Below are 17,044 nucleotides of genomic sequence, written 5' to 3'. Positions count from 1 at the left end.
ATGTGTGCACCACCACCACCAGGCAAACATTGGAATTTTTAAAATGCATTTTATTCAGGAGATGTTGTCCCTTTCTCCTTCTCCAGGGGACCATGTATGTCTCTCTCAGGGTCCTCCTTGCTTCCCAGCTTCTCTGAAGGCGTGGATTGTAGGCTGGTTATCCTTTGTTTAATATCTAATATCCATATATGAGTGAGTACATAACCATGTTTGTCTTTCTGTGACTGGGTTACCTCACTCATGTTTCTTCTAGTTCCATCCATTTGCCTGTAAATTTAAAGATTTCATTTTTTTTCTGATGAATAGTACTCACTGTGTAAATGTACCACACGGGGTGGGGGGAAATAGAAGAAGGGCGAGGGGCAAGGAGGACCGGGGAGGAGAGCATGGGGTATCAGGAGGATTGAGTGTTGGGGGGGTGATAGAGGAGCGCAAGAGAGGAGATGCCTTAATGGAGGGAGCCAGTATAGGTTTAAAGAGAGGTCTGGCACTAGGGAAATGTCCAGAGATCCACAAGGATGATCCCAACTAAGAATCTAACCAGTAGTGGAGAGGCTACCTTAAATGCTCTTCCCCTATAATGAGATTGATGATTAACTTATATGCCATCCTAGAGCCTTCACTCAGTATCTGATGGAAGCAGAAGCAGACACCCACAACAAAACACTGAGCCGAACTCCTGGAATACAGTTGTTGAGAGGGAGGAGTGACGAACAAAGGTGTCAAGACGATGCTGGGGAAACCCACAGAAACAGTTGACCTGAGCAAGTGGGAGTTCACGGATCCCAGCCAGACAGCTGGAGAATCAGCGTAGGACCAAACCAGAGCCCCTGAATATGGCTGTCAGTTAGGAGGCCTAGGCAGTCTATGGGGCCTCTGGAGGTGGAACCAGTGTTCATCCCTAGTGCATGAATGGTCTTTGGGAGCCCATTTCCTGTGGAGGGATACTATTGCAGCCCAGATACATGGGGGAGAGCCTAGGCTCTGCCCCAAATGAGTTGACAGACTTTAGTGATTCCCCGATGGAAGACCTCATTCTCCCTGGGGAGTGGATGGGGGGTTGGTGAGGGGCAGGGGAGGATGGGTGGGAGAGGGAACTGGGATTGATATATGGAATAAGATTCTCTCTCTCTCTCTCTCTCTCTCTCTCTCTCTCTCTTGGTTTTTCAAGACAGGGTTTCTCTGTATAGCTTTGGAGCCTATCCTGGCACTTGCTCTGGAGACCAGGCTGGCCTGGAACTCACAGAGATCCACCTGCCTCTGCTTCCGGAGTGCTGGGATTAAAGGCATGCACCACCAGCGCCCAGCTTGATTGTTTCTAGTTTAAATTTAAAAAAAGAAAGAAAACTGTATTTTATTGGTGATGAGGTGGTCGAGTGGTTAAGGTGATGGACTACTAAAATGGATTTTATTATTTAATGTGCATGAGTATTTTGCCTGTGAGTACGTCTATGCATAATGTATGTTCTTGGCACATAGGAAGGCCAGAAGAGGCTTATTCCACCATATGGCTTCCAGAAATCTGAGGTCATCAGGCTTAGCAGCAAGCACCTTTACCCACTGAGCCATCTTACCTGTCCTATTTTATTTCATTTCAGCATTGACAGTGGAACTCAGGGCCCTGTGCATGCTAGGCAAGTGCTTTATCACAAGATATATGGCGCCTTATCTATTTTAAAATCCTATTGAAATGAGTATGTCTCCTTCGCTTTTGACACCACACGGTGACATTTCATATTGGGTATTCCTTTTAGTTAGTGTAAACATTAAGTCCCAGTTGTATAGTTATAGATGAAGGAAAACATGTTCAGACTGAAGCTTCCCTTCCACATTTTATATTGTGTAAACACTAGGAATTAATCCATTTCTGCTGCCCACCACCATATGTTTTCCTCGTCACTTACGGTCTTTCCTGGAATTCTGTGCACATCAGAGTATAAGTCATACAAGAACTAGAGGTGAGAGCACTGGCTTGAGTCCCAGTTTACCAAGCACATGCTGCTGAAAGCACAACAGTGGGCAGAGGACTGTGACAGCTCGCTCTCTGAAGTCGGTGTGTATGGAAATGTCTAGACTAATTCTGTTGTTGATGTCTCTCCTTGATGTGTTGAGTCATAAAGATTATAGTTGAAATTGGAATCATTGCTTCTGGATTTAAAAACAACGTAAGTATCTGTGCTTGGGGGGAGGGTGATTGCATGCCTATAATCCCAGCACTAGGAAGACAAGGTTTGAGGATTGCCATTAGTTTGAGGCCAGCCTGGGCTACAAAGTGAGTTTGTTTCAGCAAGTGCCTGCCACCAAGGCTAATGACCTAAGCTGGATCATTGGGATCCACCCAGTGGAAGGAAAGAACTGACTCCACCGGGTTGTCCCCTGACCTCCACGCATTCAAAATGGCATACATATGATCATACACATACGTACACTTTCGCATTCTCTTGCTAAATAAACAAATAAATGTAAAAACACAACTGAAATATATGTCTAAGTAAATAAAAACACAATGGTACCATTTAAAATACACTTGAATTATTTTCTCAAGTATAATTTGAATTATTTTCATATGTTATTTGAATTATATTGAACTTTTAAATTTTATTTTGAATTTGAATTTTTTATTTATTGAATAATTTGAATTATATTTAATATTTCAAATATAATTATTCTTTCAAAATAAATTGAAAGCAAATGAAACAATTAAAGTTAAAATTAATATAATTTAAACTTTGCTTCACATTAAGGCCTATCACAATCCTGCTGCATTGCAGGTATCCCCTCCAGCAGTCTAGAATAAACAAAGATGTCACTTCTGAACCACACTGTCCCCTGATCAGATGAGTCTTTGTTGCATGCATTAGAATGTAGGGGGTGACAAACTGTTGTTTAAAAAACAATCATGGGCAGTGATGACACACACCTTTCATCTCAGTACTCGGGAAGCTGTTGAACTCGGTGAGTTTGAGAACAGCCTGGTCTACAGAGTGAGTTCCAGGACAGCCGGGGCTACACAGCGAAACCCTGTTTTGAAGAGAAAAAAGTAAGTGTGCCCCTTTAAAAGTGCAGCAAGCTATTTTGCTGTACTTTAGGGTGAGTGAACCAACAACCAACTGGGACAAGTACAGCAGAATTATGACAAGTACGGCTGGAATTATTTTTAAGGTCTAAAAAAGGAATGCATGTTAAATACTAAATATTATCTGTAAAAAAAAAAGCAACTTTGGTGCTTAATCTTTGGTGGAAAAATAGGGAGTTTTTACAAATGCCAAACAAAATATTACTGAAGAGGCAGAAGTTAGGAGGGTTGCCAAGAATTCAAGGGCATCCTGAGCTATGTATTAAGACCTTTTCTCAAAACAAAAAGTTTTCTGGGTCCTCCTTGTTTCCTAGATTCTCTGGTGGTGTGGATTGTAGGCTGGTGATCCTTTGTTTTATGTATAATATCCATATATGAGTGAGTACATACCATGCTTGTCTTTCCGTGACTGGGTTACCTCACTCAGGATGGTTTCTTCTAGTTCCATCCATTTGCCTGCGAATTTCAAGATTCCATTGTAGTACTCCATTGTGTAAATGTACCACATTTTCTCTATCCATTCTTCAGTTGAGAGGCATCAAGATTGCTTCAGGTTCTGTCTATTACTAATAATGCTGCTATGAGCATAGTTCAACAAATGTCCTTGTTGTATGAGTGTGCATCCTTTGGGTATATGCCCAAAAGTGGAATTGCTGGTTCATGAGGTAGACTTATTCCCATTTTCCTGAGAAACCTCCACACTGATTTCCAAAGTGGCTGTACCAGTTGGCACTCCCACTAGCAATGGAGGAGTGTTCCCCTTTCTCCACATCCTCTCCAACATGGACTACCATTGGTGTTTTTTATTTTAGCCATTCTGGCTGGTGTAACTCAGAGTTGTTTTGATTTGCATTTCCCTAATGGTTAAGGATGTTGAACACTTTCTGAAGTGTCTTTCAGCCATTTTAGATTCCGCTGAAGAAGGGGAAATGGACAAGAACTCCTGAGCAAATTGGGAGCATGGGGTGGAGGGGGGAGGTGGGGAGAAGAGGAGAGGAAGACTGAGACAGGGGAGGAATAGAGGAGAGCAAGAAAAGAGATACCTTAACAGAGGGAGCCAGTATAGGTTTAAACAGAAATCTGGCACTAGGGAAATGTTCAGGGATCCACAAAGATGATCCCAACTAAGAATCTAGGCAGTAGTGGAGAGGCTGCCTTTGATGCCCTTCCCCTATAATGAGATTGATGACTACCTTAAATGCCATCCTAGAACCTTCATCCAGTAGCTGATGGAAGCAGAAGCAGATACCCACAGCTAAGCACTGAGCCATACTCCTGGAATCCAGTTGTAGAGAGGGAGGAGGGATGAGCAAAGGAGTCAAGACCATGCTGGAGAAACCCACAGAAACAGCTGACCTGACCTAGTGAGAGCACACGGACTCCAGGCATAAAGCTGGGGAACCAGCATTGGACCAAACCAAAGCCTCTGAATGTGGATGCCAGCTAGGAGGCCTGGGCAGTCTATGGGACCTCTAACAGTGGAACCAGTGTTTATCCCTAGTACACAAATGGACTTCGGGAGTCCATTCCCTATGGAGGGATAGTATTGCAGCCCTCCCCCAAATGATGAGACAGACTTTGATGATTCCCCCATGGAAGGCCTCACCATCCTTGGGGAGTGGTTGGGGAGGTGGATTGGTAGGGGGAATGGGAGAATAGGAGTGGTGGGGGATTGATATGTAAAATGATTGTTTCTAAATTTAAGAAAGAATATTAAGTTTTTTAAGTTTTATGGATCTAAGTGCCATAGCAAAGACTTAGAAAAATACATAAGAACAAATGTGGGGAAGTTAAGATGGAAGATCCTAGGTTTTCTTGGTGAAAACAAAGCTGTGATGGGGAATTCAAATCCAAAGCATCAGCCAGGTATGGTGATGCACACCTGGAATGCCTACTGGGGAGGCTGAGTCTGGTTTAGGGTCAGCCTGAGCTACCCAGTGAGATTGTGGCTCAAACAAAACAAAACAAAAGCATCATTTTTCCACAGTAATTTTGAAAAGTGGCTAATTGACATTTCTACATGATTGCTCAGGTTTCTCTCGTAAGCAAATAGCCTCTGAGAAAAGTGGCATTTCCAATGGTTCAAGAGGCTCATTCTGCCCAGGGGCCTCAGCAGGATTGGAAGGGTAAATTCATGCTTCCTTCGGCCACAGCCTTCTTATTCCCTATATTTCACAGTCCACTGGGGAGATGACAGTGTGATGCTGGCAAATTCATCAGGAAAAACCAATACGGAGAGGGGGTTCCTCTGTGTGTGGGGGGACGGTGTCAAAAGACAACCTCAATCATTGTAGTTAATTATTTTATTTTGTTTTAAGACAGGGTCTTGCTAGGCGTTGGTGGTGCACACCTTTAATCCCAGCACTGGGAGGCAGAGGCAGGTGGATCTCCATGAGTTTGAGGCCAGCCTAGTCTCCAGAGCCAGTGCCAGGATAGGCTCCAAAGCTACACAGAGAAACCCTGTCTCAAAAAACCAAAAAAAAAAAAAAAAAAAAGACAGGGTCTTGTTAGGCATGGTGGCACACACCTTTAATCCCAGCACTTGGGAGGCAGAGGCAGGCAGATCTTTGTGAGTTTGAGGACAACTTGAGCTATACAGTGAGTTTCAGGACAGCAAACACTATGTGGGGAGACCCTATCCCCCCCCAAAAAGGCAGGGCCTTTCACCAGCCAGCCTGGAATTTGCCAAGTAGACTAGGCTGGCTGGTCAGCTAGCCTCGTGACTATACCTGTCTACAGCTCCCCCAGTACTGGGATTACAAGTATGCACCATCATGACATTTCTTTTTACAGTTTTGGGGACTAAACTTAGGTCCTTGTGTTTGTAAGACAAGCACTTTGTCAAGTGAGGTATTACCCAACTCATTCTTTTTATGGTGGAGGAGAAAGTTTATTGCAGGTATATGAGAGAGCATAGTCAGAAGCATGGACATCCATCTGGGAGAATCCAGAGTGGACATGACCAGGCTGAGCTCGGCCATGTAGGAAGGGAGCAGGTGAGAGGAGGACCAGGGGCAGCAGCCCTGAAGCCAAAAGCGTGAAAAGGGACTGGTAACCAACATGGCTGGATTATTGAGGGAAGAGCCTCTAGGGGAAGGGTAGCCTCTGGGTTGGAAAGTTCATGGTAGGGGTGGGGTATGGGAGCCACATCTTATAACAGGTAGGGACTGGGGGATGCTGAGAGAACCTGGCAGCCAGGTCTGTTTTAATAGTTTAAATAGGCACCTCATTCATTTGTCCTGACTTTGAAACTCAACACTGTCCAATTACTGGCAGCTCTGGCTGAAAGATGGCAGCTCTGGCTGAAAGCACTTAGCTTTCTTACAGTCTTCTATTTTATTTACATTTATTATTGTGTGGGGGAGAAGAGGCCCATGACATAGCACACACGTGGAGGTCAGAGGAAAACTTACAAGGAACTCACTCTTTCCTTCCACTCTGTGGGTACAAGGGCCAGCACTCAGGTCATCAGGCTTGGTGAGCAGCTTCAGCTTTATTCTCAAATATTCTCCCACAAAAGGCTTTAAAGGGTTTTGAGGCCAGAAAGAGAGAGGCGGGGGATGGTGACCTTTGATCCCAGCACTGAAGATACTGAGGCAGGAGGATTGAGAGTTCAAGGCAGCCTGGGATACACAGGGAGATTATGTCTTAAAAGTGGATGAGCAATTAAATAATGAAGACAGATGCTCCCACCTCCTTGAAATCACATGATAACTGGTGCACATCCGGTTTCCTCATCACCTCTCCACGTCCTTGACTAGAGAGCAGGCGTTGCAGTCCCTAAACTTGCCAACCTGATGAACTAACGAGTTTTATCAGAGTAACTCACAGGAATATGGGTGAAAAGTTACACCCCGGTGCAGAATTGACTGACAGCTGGCTGCATCACTAAAATCCTACTTCAGTGTGGGCGACAGGTCAAAAAAGTTGGAAGCCTGGAACGTAGAGGACAGCCTGTATAAGCTCAGCAGGTGCAGACGGTGGTTTCCAGGCAGTTGAGTCGGATGAGCTTCTATCTGGCAGCTCTGCTGGTCTCTTTTAGGCAGATCTTTTATCTAACATCATCTCTCTGTGGGCCCTCACTGCTTGTGCCCAACTCCTTTTTTTTGAGGCAGGGTTTCTCTGTAGCTTTGAACCTGTCCTGGAACTAGCTCTGTAAACAAGGCTGGCCTCAAACTCACAGACATCGCCTGCCTCTGCTTCCCAAGTCCTGGGATCAAAGCCACCATTTTTCTTAAACAAGAAAACTAGTGGACTAGAAAGAGAACTGATTGACTATGTGTGTTCTGCAGATGTGGTGACCTAACTATAATTGTCTGTATTAGTTGTAACCCCAAGACGCCTCTATTTAGCCACATGGATTATGAAGCAGCTCAGTGGCAGATTCTAAGCTCCTAACATTAGCCAAGGAGATCTTCACCAAGCAGGAAACAACGGAGCTTACTCCATTGAGATTAGCCTTGACTCACTTCAATGGAGGGCATTCTGAAGTCTCCATCAAACTGCAAAGGCAGGCCAGGCCTGACAGTGGTGGTCAAAGGGCAAGGTCAGCACAAGCAGATAGTACCCATCACTGAGAAAAGCTTTCAGTAATCATCTTGTTCGTTCCAGAGATTAGAGTGAGTCATCCATCTGCGTCTCCAGCCACTTCTCCATGGCTTTGACAGGATCCCAGAACCGAAACAGCAGAGTCACCATGGACACAAATGACTGATGATCCAAATGCAAGCCCAGGAGCCTGAAATCATTTCTCTTTGAAAGTAAGAATTACCAAAAATGAGTAAAGGCATACACACAATCAACAGAGATTCCAATACAGACTGCCAGCCATTATGTGTCCAGCTCTTACTGTTTCTCGTTGCTCAATAATTCATCCATTGTTATTATATGCTTCCTAGAATACTAAATACAATACTGAGCAATCTGAAAATGTATTTCTATGAAATTTAGGTTACACTGCCATTTCATGTGTGCTCTTGTAACCACAAAAACTCAGAACAGCAAGATGTTTGTGTCGACAGCATCATCATTCGACATGTTTCTTTCTATAGCTGCAGAGAAAGAGGCCAAGGCTAGAAAGGAAGATCAGGAATAGGCAGCAAGCCACATCCGAGATGGTGTGGAAGACACTGCTGGAAAATGCTAACTGCAAGTGAAGGAGGCAAACTGTGTGACATTTGAGAAGGAAGTCTGTTATACATCAAACACTATTTTGAGGACATCACTGAGCTCTGGAAATTGGATCATTTCTTTATTTCTAATGCTGGCATCTAGTAATACCCCAAAGTGAAAATCATTTGGGAGGCTACATTCGCAATATGATGAATAAATATATAACTACTGACTAAAGTTGTGCTCCAGGACTGCTGATATAGCTCACTGGTAGAGTACTTGCCTGGCACATGTGAAGCTCTGAATTTGATCCTTGGTACTAAAAAAGAAAATAAAACAAAAAGTAAATACACTAGGAGTGGTATGTGCCTGTAATTCCAACACTGGGGAGGTGGAGGTAGGAGGATCAGGAGTTCAATATCATCCTTAATTGTACAGAAAATCTGACGCCAGCCTAGGCTATATGAAACACCGTCTCAAAAAAGTAAACAGACCGGCATGACAGCACAATCCAAGCATTCTGGAGTCAGATACAGGCAGATCTCTGGGACAGCCTAGTCTACATAGTGAGGACCATGCCAGCCAGGGCAATACAGCTTGAGACCTTATCTCACAAAATAAAAATTGTCAGGAAGGAAAGAATAGTGAAAGTTTAAGGCTACCAAGGGCTATAGTTCAAAACTAATCTGGAGAATTTAGCAAGACTCATCTCAAATCTAAAAGAAAAAAGAAAAGAAAAAGTTGGTCTAAGTTTTCTTCCACCAGCCTAGTCTGACAGCCACCTCAACCCCAAATAAACACACTCACACACAGATGCTATATTAATTATAAATCTGTTGGCCAGTGGCTAGGGATTCTTATTGGCTAGATCTGTCTTAATTCTTAACCCATTTCTATTGATCTAAGTATTCCCATGTGGTCTTATCTTACCAGAGAAGGATCCGGACCTGTTACTCCTTTGGCGGCTACATGGAGACTGTTTCGGACCCTCTTCTGCCTACCTTTCCCAGAATTCACCTCATCTCCTAGTCCCACCTATCTTCCTGCCTCATTGGCTGAACAGTGTTTTATTCATTAACCAATAAGAGAAACATATACAGGACATCCCCCATCAAGAAACTGGCTGGAAATGCCAGGCGTGATGACATACACCTGTAAGCCTAGCACATGGGAGGCTGAGGTACAATAGAGAACCACAAGTTCCAGGCCAGCCTGAGCTAAAGAATGAAGGCCTGTCTCAAAAAAAGGAACGGGAACTACAAAACAGCTCAGTGGTAGAAAGCTTGTGTAGTGTGTGAAAGGTCACAGATTCAATCCCAGGTTCATAGTTGTTTATTTTCAAAAAATTAAAATTGGGGCTGCCTTGCATAAAACTGTATGTGGTATCCCATGCCTGTAATTCTAGCACTTGGAGGGTGGAGACAGGAGGATCAGAAATCCATTATTCTAAACTGCATAGTAAGTTTGGGACCATGAGACTCTGTCTCAAAATAAATAAATAAATAAATAAATAAATAAATAAATAAATAAATAAATAAATGTTATGCTTCTAACTGGGCTTGGTAGCATACACCTGTAATCCTGGCACTTTTGAGGCCATAAGGATCCTGAGTTCAAGGCCAGCCTGTCCCAGAAAGCCAAAAGAAACGGCTAATGAGTAATTTGTCTGGGACTGTATTGGTAGGCTGGTGACGTACAGGATGCAAAGGAACTCATCAGGACAGAAGCAGCATACATTAGCTACACTGTGGTACAGCTACAATGGGCAAGACACAGAGAAACTATTTGTGTAGGGCTGCAGTTTACGATGTGGGGGGGGGGTTATTCGGCATTATGGAGCATTGTGCTATGGAACCCTGGAGTAACTGCAGTTGGGTCTTACTGTGCTCAGCCTCAGCCTAGCCTTGAGGAAGGGTGGTCTTATCCTGAGTCTAAAGAATCAAAAAGGACTCAGCACAACCACCCATACTAACTTGGTACCCACATTTTGCAACTGGAGCTTCTTACTAACTCTTTCTGATGAGATAATGGACCTGTTCTGTTTGGAGGCAGCAGTGACCTTGTTCTGAGCTCAGCCTGCTATTCAGGAAAAGCAGCCTTGTTGTAAGGTTACAAGAGCTCAATGCAGCCATTCATCTTATGGTATTCACACTGGGGAGGTCCCCGAACTGGCAGGGTGCTTCTCTAGCATGAGCAAAGCCCTGTGTTACGTTCCCAGCACACACACACACACACACACACACACACACACACACACACACACACACACACACATGCACGCACCACATTGCACTTTCATAACAGATGTAGAACTACTGTCTTGAAGATATTTACAAAATTCTAACTTTAAAAAAATCAACAACTGTCACACATACGTAGAGGGTCTAGGTTGGTCCCATGCAAGCTCCCTGGCTGTCAGTCCAGACTCTGTGAGCTCCTATGAGCCCAGGTTAATTGTTTCTGTGGGTTCCCTTGTGATGACCTCGGCACCCCACACACACACTCTGACTTGTACAATCCCTCCTCCTTCTCAACAGAATTCCCCAAGCTCAGCCCAGTGCTACGCTATAGATATCTGTCTGTATCTATTTCCATCAGTCAATTGTGTAGCTTGATCTACTTGTGCGACTCCTAGAGGTGGAAGCAGGGCCTGGCCCTAACACTTTGGCTGGCTTTTGGGAACCTATTCCTCATACTGGTTTGCCTTGTGCAGCCTTAATACAAGGGGAGGGGCTTAGTCCTATCTCAACTTGATAGCCATGTTCCGTTGACACCCGTGGGAGGCCTGTTCCTTTCTGAACAGAAACAGTGGAGGAGTGGATTGTGAAGGTGGGGGAGATGGGGGGGGGGATGAGAGGAGAGGAGGGAGGGGAAGCTGCGATCAGGATGTAAAATAAATGAATCAATTTAATAATAAAAAATTAACAACCAGTATGGTGACTTACACCTGTAATTCTAACACTCTGTAGGCCAGCCTGGGCTACATGGTAAGTTCCAGGCCAGCACACCTGCGTTCAATCTGGGCACAAAGTGGCAAAAGGTGCAGAAGTTCAAGATTATTCTCCACTACATAATAAGTTTGAAGCCAGCCTAGGATAAAAGAGAACCTGTCAAAAAGTGAAAAAAAAATAAGGAGAGGAAGGAATGAAGGGAAGGAGGAAGGAAGGGAAGAAGGAAAAAGGGAAGGGAGGAGGAATGAGGGGAGGCAGGAGGGAGGACCCCAGCATTGAGAAAAATTAAAACTGCCCGCTTCCATCAAAAAGCTCCCCAGAATTAGCAACAGCTGTGGACCCCATGTTCACACTCCCAAGTGTCCCCATCTCCCCTGTGATGACGGCATGAAATGTAATGAGCTACAAGTAGTTTTATGCCCTGGGTACATTTCCCTGTCATCTGTTTAAATCAGTAAATCCAACCAAAGTAATCCACTTGATAGCATGATGATGTCCAACCATGCTAATGTGCTCACCTGGCTAATCGCTAACAAAAAAGTTTTATAAAAACCGAGCTAACAAATGTGTTTTGTTAAAACTGAATTTTAGGCAGGGCGGTGGTGGCACACGCCTTTAATCCCAGCACTTGGGAGGCAGAGGCAGGTGGATCTCTGTGAATTCGAGGCCAGCCTGGTGTCTAGAACCAGTGCCAGGATAGGTCCAAAGCTACACAGAGAAACCCTGTCTCGAAAAACCAAAAAAAAAAAAAAGTAACAATAATAAATGAGCCAAAACATCAAGTGGCTTTTGTGTGGAGGTGTGTCCTGAAGTGTGCCCAATAACATTCACTTCCCTACTCCCAGGAAGTGTCAATTGCAAATGCCTTCTCTGTTAGGGTTGGGACTTTGTGTCGGTTTTCGCTTCCCAGTGCTGGGATTTTGTTGCAGGGCTGTGCTGTGCTGGCGCAGTCTTTGTAAGTTCATTTGTGAATCAGTTCTACTGTGTCTGGGTGACATTGTTTTCTTAGAGTCACCCACCACCTCTGGCTCTTACAATCTTTCTACTCCTCTCTCTCTAAGGTCTCTAAGCTTTGAGGGGAGGCGACTGATACAGACCATTTAGGACTGAATGTTCAAGAGTCTGTCTCTCTGTGTGTGTGTCTCTCTGTCTCTGTACTGTCTCTCTCTGCACACTGTCCAATTATGAGTCTTTCAGTTAATTACCATGTACTGAAAGAAGCAGCCCCTCCGGTGAGGGTCAAGTGATGCTCTGATGTACGAGTATAGCAATAGGAGTCATTTTGTTGCTATGTTCCTTTAGCAGAATAATAGTAAGCTTTTCCCTAGGCCCAACACCTATCTAGTCCAGCAGTGTCAGGTGTAGGTTCCATGTCACGGAGCAGGCCTTAAATCCAATCAAAGAGTGGTGGTTACTCCCATAATGTCCGTATCACTATTGGAGCAGTATATCTTGCAGATAGGTCACAGCCATAGGTCACAGGTTTATAGCTGTGTGGTACTGAAAATTACTTTTCTCCTCCACATAGTATGCAAAGTACCTTCTAGCACCATGAATGCAGGTTGGGCACCAGCTTTATCTCTGTAAGTTCATTTACATAAGTGGTGTCTCCAGCAATAGGGTCTTATGTCGGGTTGTGGAGGGAAACTAATACCCTAGACAATGGCCTGTGATGTTTGAGGGACCCCTTTGGCCAATGACTCAACAAGATGTAACCCATTCCTTGCGCTTGGAGGTTTTATTTGGTGGCATAAGATGTGTCATTGGGGGCTGGAGAGATGGCTCAGAGGTTAAGAGCACTGACTGCTCTTCCAGAGGTCCTGAATTCAATTCCCAGCAACCACATGATGGCTCACAACCATCCGTTATGAGATCTGGTGCCCTCTTCTGGTGTGCAGATATGCATGGAAGCAGAATGTTGTATACATAATAAATAAATAAAATCTTAAAAAAAAAAGATGTGTCATTGGGTCATCACCTCTCCCATTATATGGTGACTTCCCTGGAATATCTTAATTATAAACTCTCTTCACTCACCAAACACAAAGAATGATCTTTACATTTTTTTTTGTTTATGCTGTTTACTAAGACATGGTCTGTTATGTAATCCAGCCTGGTCTCGAACATGAGATCCTCCTGCTCATGCCTCATGGTTTCAGAGATTATAGGCATGTTCTTACATTATCTGGGGATATTGTGTTTGTTATTGCTGTTTCTTTGAGTGGGGTTTTTTGAGACAGAGTGTCAAAAATGTCAAGCTCACAATGTAACTGAAGATGACCTTAGTTTAATAAATAAGTAAATTGTTATGAATGATGGCATAAATTGTACACCTTTAATCTTAGCACTTTTGAGGCAGTGGCAGACAGATCTCTGTGAGTTCAAAACCTGCCTGGTGTACAAAGATAGTTACAGGCCATCCAGGGCTACACAGTTGAGACCCTGTCTCAAACAAACAGAAACAGCAACAAAAAGCAAAATGAAAAATGAATAAAAATTGTAAAGAACTCCTGATCTTCTTTCATTCGTCCCTCGACTGTAGGGAGCACAGGTGTGCACCACCCTGCCTGGTGATTTAGCTAATTTTTTGTGAATAAAAATATTCTATTCAGCCGGGCGTTGGTGATGCACGCCTTTAATCCCAGCACTCGGGAGGCAGAGGCAGGTGGATCTCTGTGAGTTAGAGGCCAGCCTGGTCTCCAGATCGAGTGCCAGGATAGGCTCCAAAGCTACACAGAGAAATCCTGTCTCGAAAAACCAAAAAAAAAAAAAATTATATTCAAACACTAGCTGTCTCGACAGTGGTACAATCTGAAACTTTTAGTGTCTCTGTCTTAGAAATTGGGAGGTGGCCAGTTGTGGTGGTGCAGAGTAGTAGCAAATGATGAAGAGGGAAAGAAAGGAGGACTGCCAGTTCAAGGCCAACCTGAGAACTCATAAAAGGTGGCAGGGGGAGGTGCAGGCAGTCAGACCTGGTGGGGCAAGCTGTAATCCTAGCTACCCAGAAGACTGAGGCAGGATGACTGAAAGTTTAAGGCAGACTACAGAGTAATTGGAGGTTAGCCTGCTGAACTTAGTAGGCCTCAAAAACAAACATTTTAAAAGGGTTGGGGATAGAGTAATAGAGTGTGTGCCTAGTATGCACAAGGCCTTAGGTTCAATACATCAACTTTTCAAATTTTACTTTGCATGTATGTTTTCCTGTATGTATGTATGTATGTATGTATGTTTGTATGCATGTATGTATGTATGTATGTATGTATGTATGTTTGTTTGTATGCATGTATGTATGTATGTATGTATGTATGTATGTATGTATGTATGTTCATTGATGCCCTTGGGATCCAGAAGGCTGACTTTGATTCCTTAGAACTGGATCCATGGGTGGTTTTGAGTCACAATATGGGTGCGAACCTGGATCCTCTGCAAGAGTATTCAGGGTTTATAACTGCTGAGCAATCTCTCCAGCCCCTGGCACATCAGTTTTTGAAGTGACAGTTGCTGGACATGGTGGTGCACACCTTTCATTCCAGCACTCAGGAGGCAGAGGCAGGTGGTCTCTCCAGTTTAGAGCCAGCCTGATCTACAGAGTGAGTCCCAGGACAGCCAGCAGGGTTACCCAGGGAAAACCTGTCTCAGAGAAAAATAACTAAATAAACAAACAAACAAACAAACAATGGAGAGGCAGGGACTGGGATGTGGCTTAGTGAAATAGCTGATGCCTAGCATGCAGGAGGCCATTGGTTTCACTCTACCGCTAAGAGTGAGACTGAGGAGGTGAGGAGAGAGGATGGGAGGGCTTTGGTTTCATTATGGGAGTCTCCAGAAACGCTCAGCACAGGCACTATGAATGAACACATGGCAGCAGTAATGAGCGAGCCCAGTCTTTTCTTCACAACAGAATAATAACCTCCATTGTCTTGACTGCACATTAAGACAAAGATACAAGGAATAGCTGAAAGTTGGGAGAGTGATGCTAGAGAAAGTCAGCTTTGTCCAAATGTCTACTTTCCAACTCAATGCCAGCAGCACTGAGTCAGTCATCTCCACTACCACTGCTGCACCCAAGGCCTTGCCATCCTGGGATGAAGAGCTCTCAAACCAGGGTGCCATCAATCACACAGAACAGGTTGGAAAGCGGTAAAGCTAAGAATGAGTTGACCTAAAATAATTACCTGACCCCTAGAAAGCTGTTGTACCTACCAACATGGCTCACCTTTCAAGTAACAGAAATTCATTTTCTTTTCTTTTCTTTTTTTTTTTAGTTTTTTAAAGCTTATTTATAGATATTATTAAGAGGTTGAAAACTTTTTCTTTTTGTATTTATTTTACATACCAACCAGTTTCCCCTCCCTCCTCTCACTCCTCCTGCTCACTCCCCCACCTCCCTTCTATACCCCATCCACTCCTGCTCTATCTCCATTCAGAAGGGGTAAGGCCTCCCATGGGAATCAACAAAGTCTGGCACATCAACATTTTTTTCTACAAACACTGAACTTGCTCTAATGCACATTTTAGAAGACAGGAGTGGAAAGAATGTACTTTGCAAGGAACATCTTGATCAACATCACTTACATCAACATCACTTACTTGCTAACTGCTTTGGGGCAAAATGCAGAATAACCTCATTATCACAAGATAACACCACATCCCCAGGTATTATCATGAAGAAGCTCTAGAAGCCCTATGCAATTTCTGAACGCCCATAAAAATTATTTTATGATGTTATTGCAAACACTTTTAAAATAATTGTTGAAGTATTTTGGTTGCCAGGGTAGATGTGAGACAGATTTGATTTTCAAATCCACGTTTTAGCTGGGTATAGTAACATAGTACTGTAACCACAGCACTCTTTGACAAGCTGAGGAAAGAGGACCTCCATTTCCAGGCCAGCCTGGGCTATACAGGACTTTGCCTCAAAACAAAAACAAGAGGTATGAAGCTGAGCTGGAGCCATAACTTAGCTCAGTGGTACAGCATGTGCCTAGCGAGCACAATGCATTAGGTTTGATCCCCAGTACTGAACAGTTTGTAGCCAGCACTGGAGAGAGAGAGACAGAGAAAGACCACTGATGTGAGTTTGAGGCTAGCATGGGCTACACAGTGAGGAAAAGGCAAGAAATAGTGGCGCCTGCCTTCAATTCCAGCACTTGGGAGGCAGAGGCCGGAAGATTTCTGTGAGTGCAAGGCCACCCTGGGCTACTTAGTTCTAGGACAGCCAGGGATGTGTAAAGATGTTCTCTATATATCAAAAACAAAACAAACAACCCCCCCAACAACAACCAAAGAGATATGAAGTTCAAGGTCATTCTCTGCTACACAGTAAGAGCAAGACTAGCCTGGGATGAGAGACCCTTTATCAAAATAAACAAATAAAACATGGTTAGCTGATGTAGTTCAGCAGATAAACTCACCTGCACCAAGACTGAGCTCAATCCCTGGGACCCACATGGTTGCAGGAGAGCTGATTCCCACACATTGTTCTGTGGTCTCCACTTGTGTGCCATAGCCCACATAGCACACACATGCTCACAAAATAAAGTAAATAAAAAAAATCAATGGATTCTGAACTAATAAAGACATTAACTAACAGAGAACACTATTGTATAATAATAATGATGATGTGATATAATAAATATTCTTGATCTTTGTTCCTGGCATAGAGCTAAAACTCTAGGATTCTGGGTAAATGCTACCATGCCCAATGTATGCATTTTATTCCCTTCTTTCCTTTTCCTTAGTTACAGTATGGGAGGAGCTCCTTGTTCATAAAAAGTCCTTTCAAGTATACTTAGTTTATAGTAATGAGATGGCCCTTGGTGGGTCCCTGAATACCTTCAAAATAGGGGCTCGTTGCTGTAGGAACTAACCTAGTGGTTAGAAAACTGGAACATTAGGATTAGCA

At 43.8% G+C, this 17,044-nt stretch overlaps 1 long non-coding RNA gene across 2 annotated transcripts; it reads left to right on the top strand.

Annotated features, from left to right (window-relative positions):
- Window positions 1–1,247: 1,247 nt before the first annotated feature.
- Window positions 1,248–9,177, top strand: LOC118237794. Of its 2 annotated transcripts, none has more exons than XR_004771512.1 (4): window positions 1,248–2,165; window positions 2,933–3,040; window positions 7,688–7,836; window positions 9,122–9,177. It is a non-coding gene; the product is annotated as an uncharacterized LOC118237794 (long non-coding RNA). The 2 variants fall into 2 exon arrangements; XR_004771513.1 differs by lacking the exon at window positions 9,122–9,177 and adding an exon at window positions 8,128–8,472.
- Window positions 9,178–17,044: the final 7,867 nt, after the last annotated feature.

This window comes from Cricetulus griseus, chromosome X (assembly GCF_003668045.3).
Source record: "Cricetulus griseus strain 17A/GY chromosome X, alternate assembly CriGri-PICRH-1.0, whole genome shotgun sequence".
NCBI lineage: Eukaryota > Metazoa > Chordata > Mammalia > Rodentia > Cricetidae > Cricetulus > Cricetulus griseus.
The sequence above is the reverse complement of the archived record's forward strand: the minus strand, read 5'-3'. Positions and strand labels throughout refer to the sequence as shown.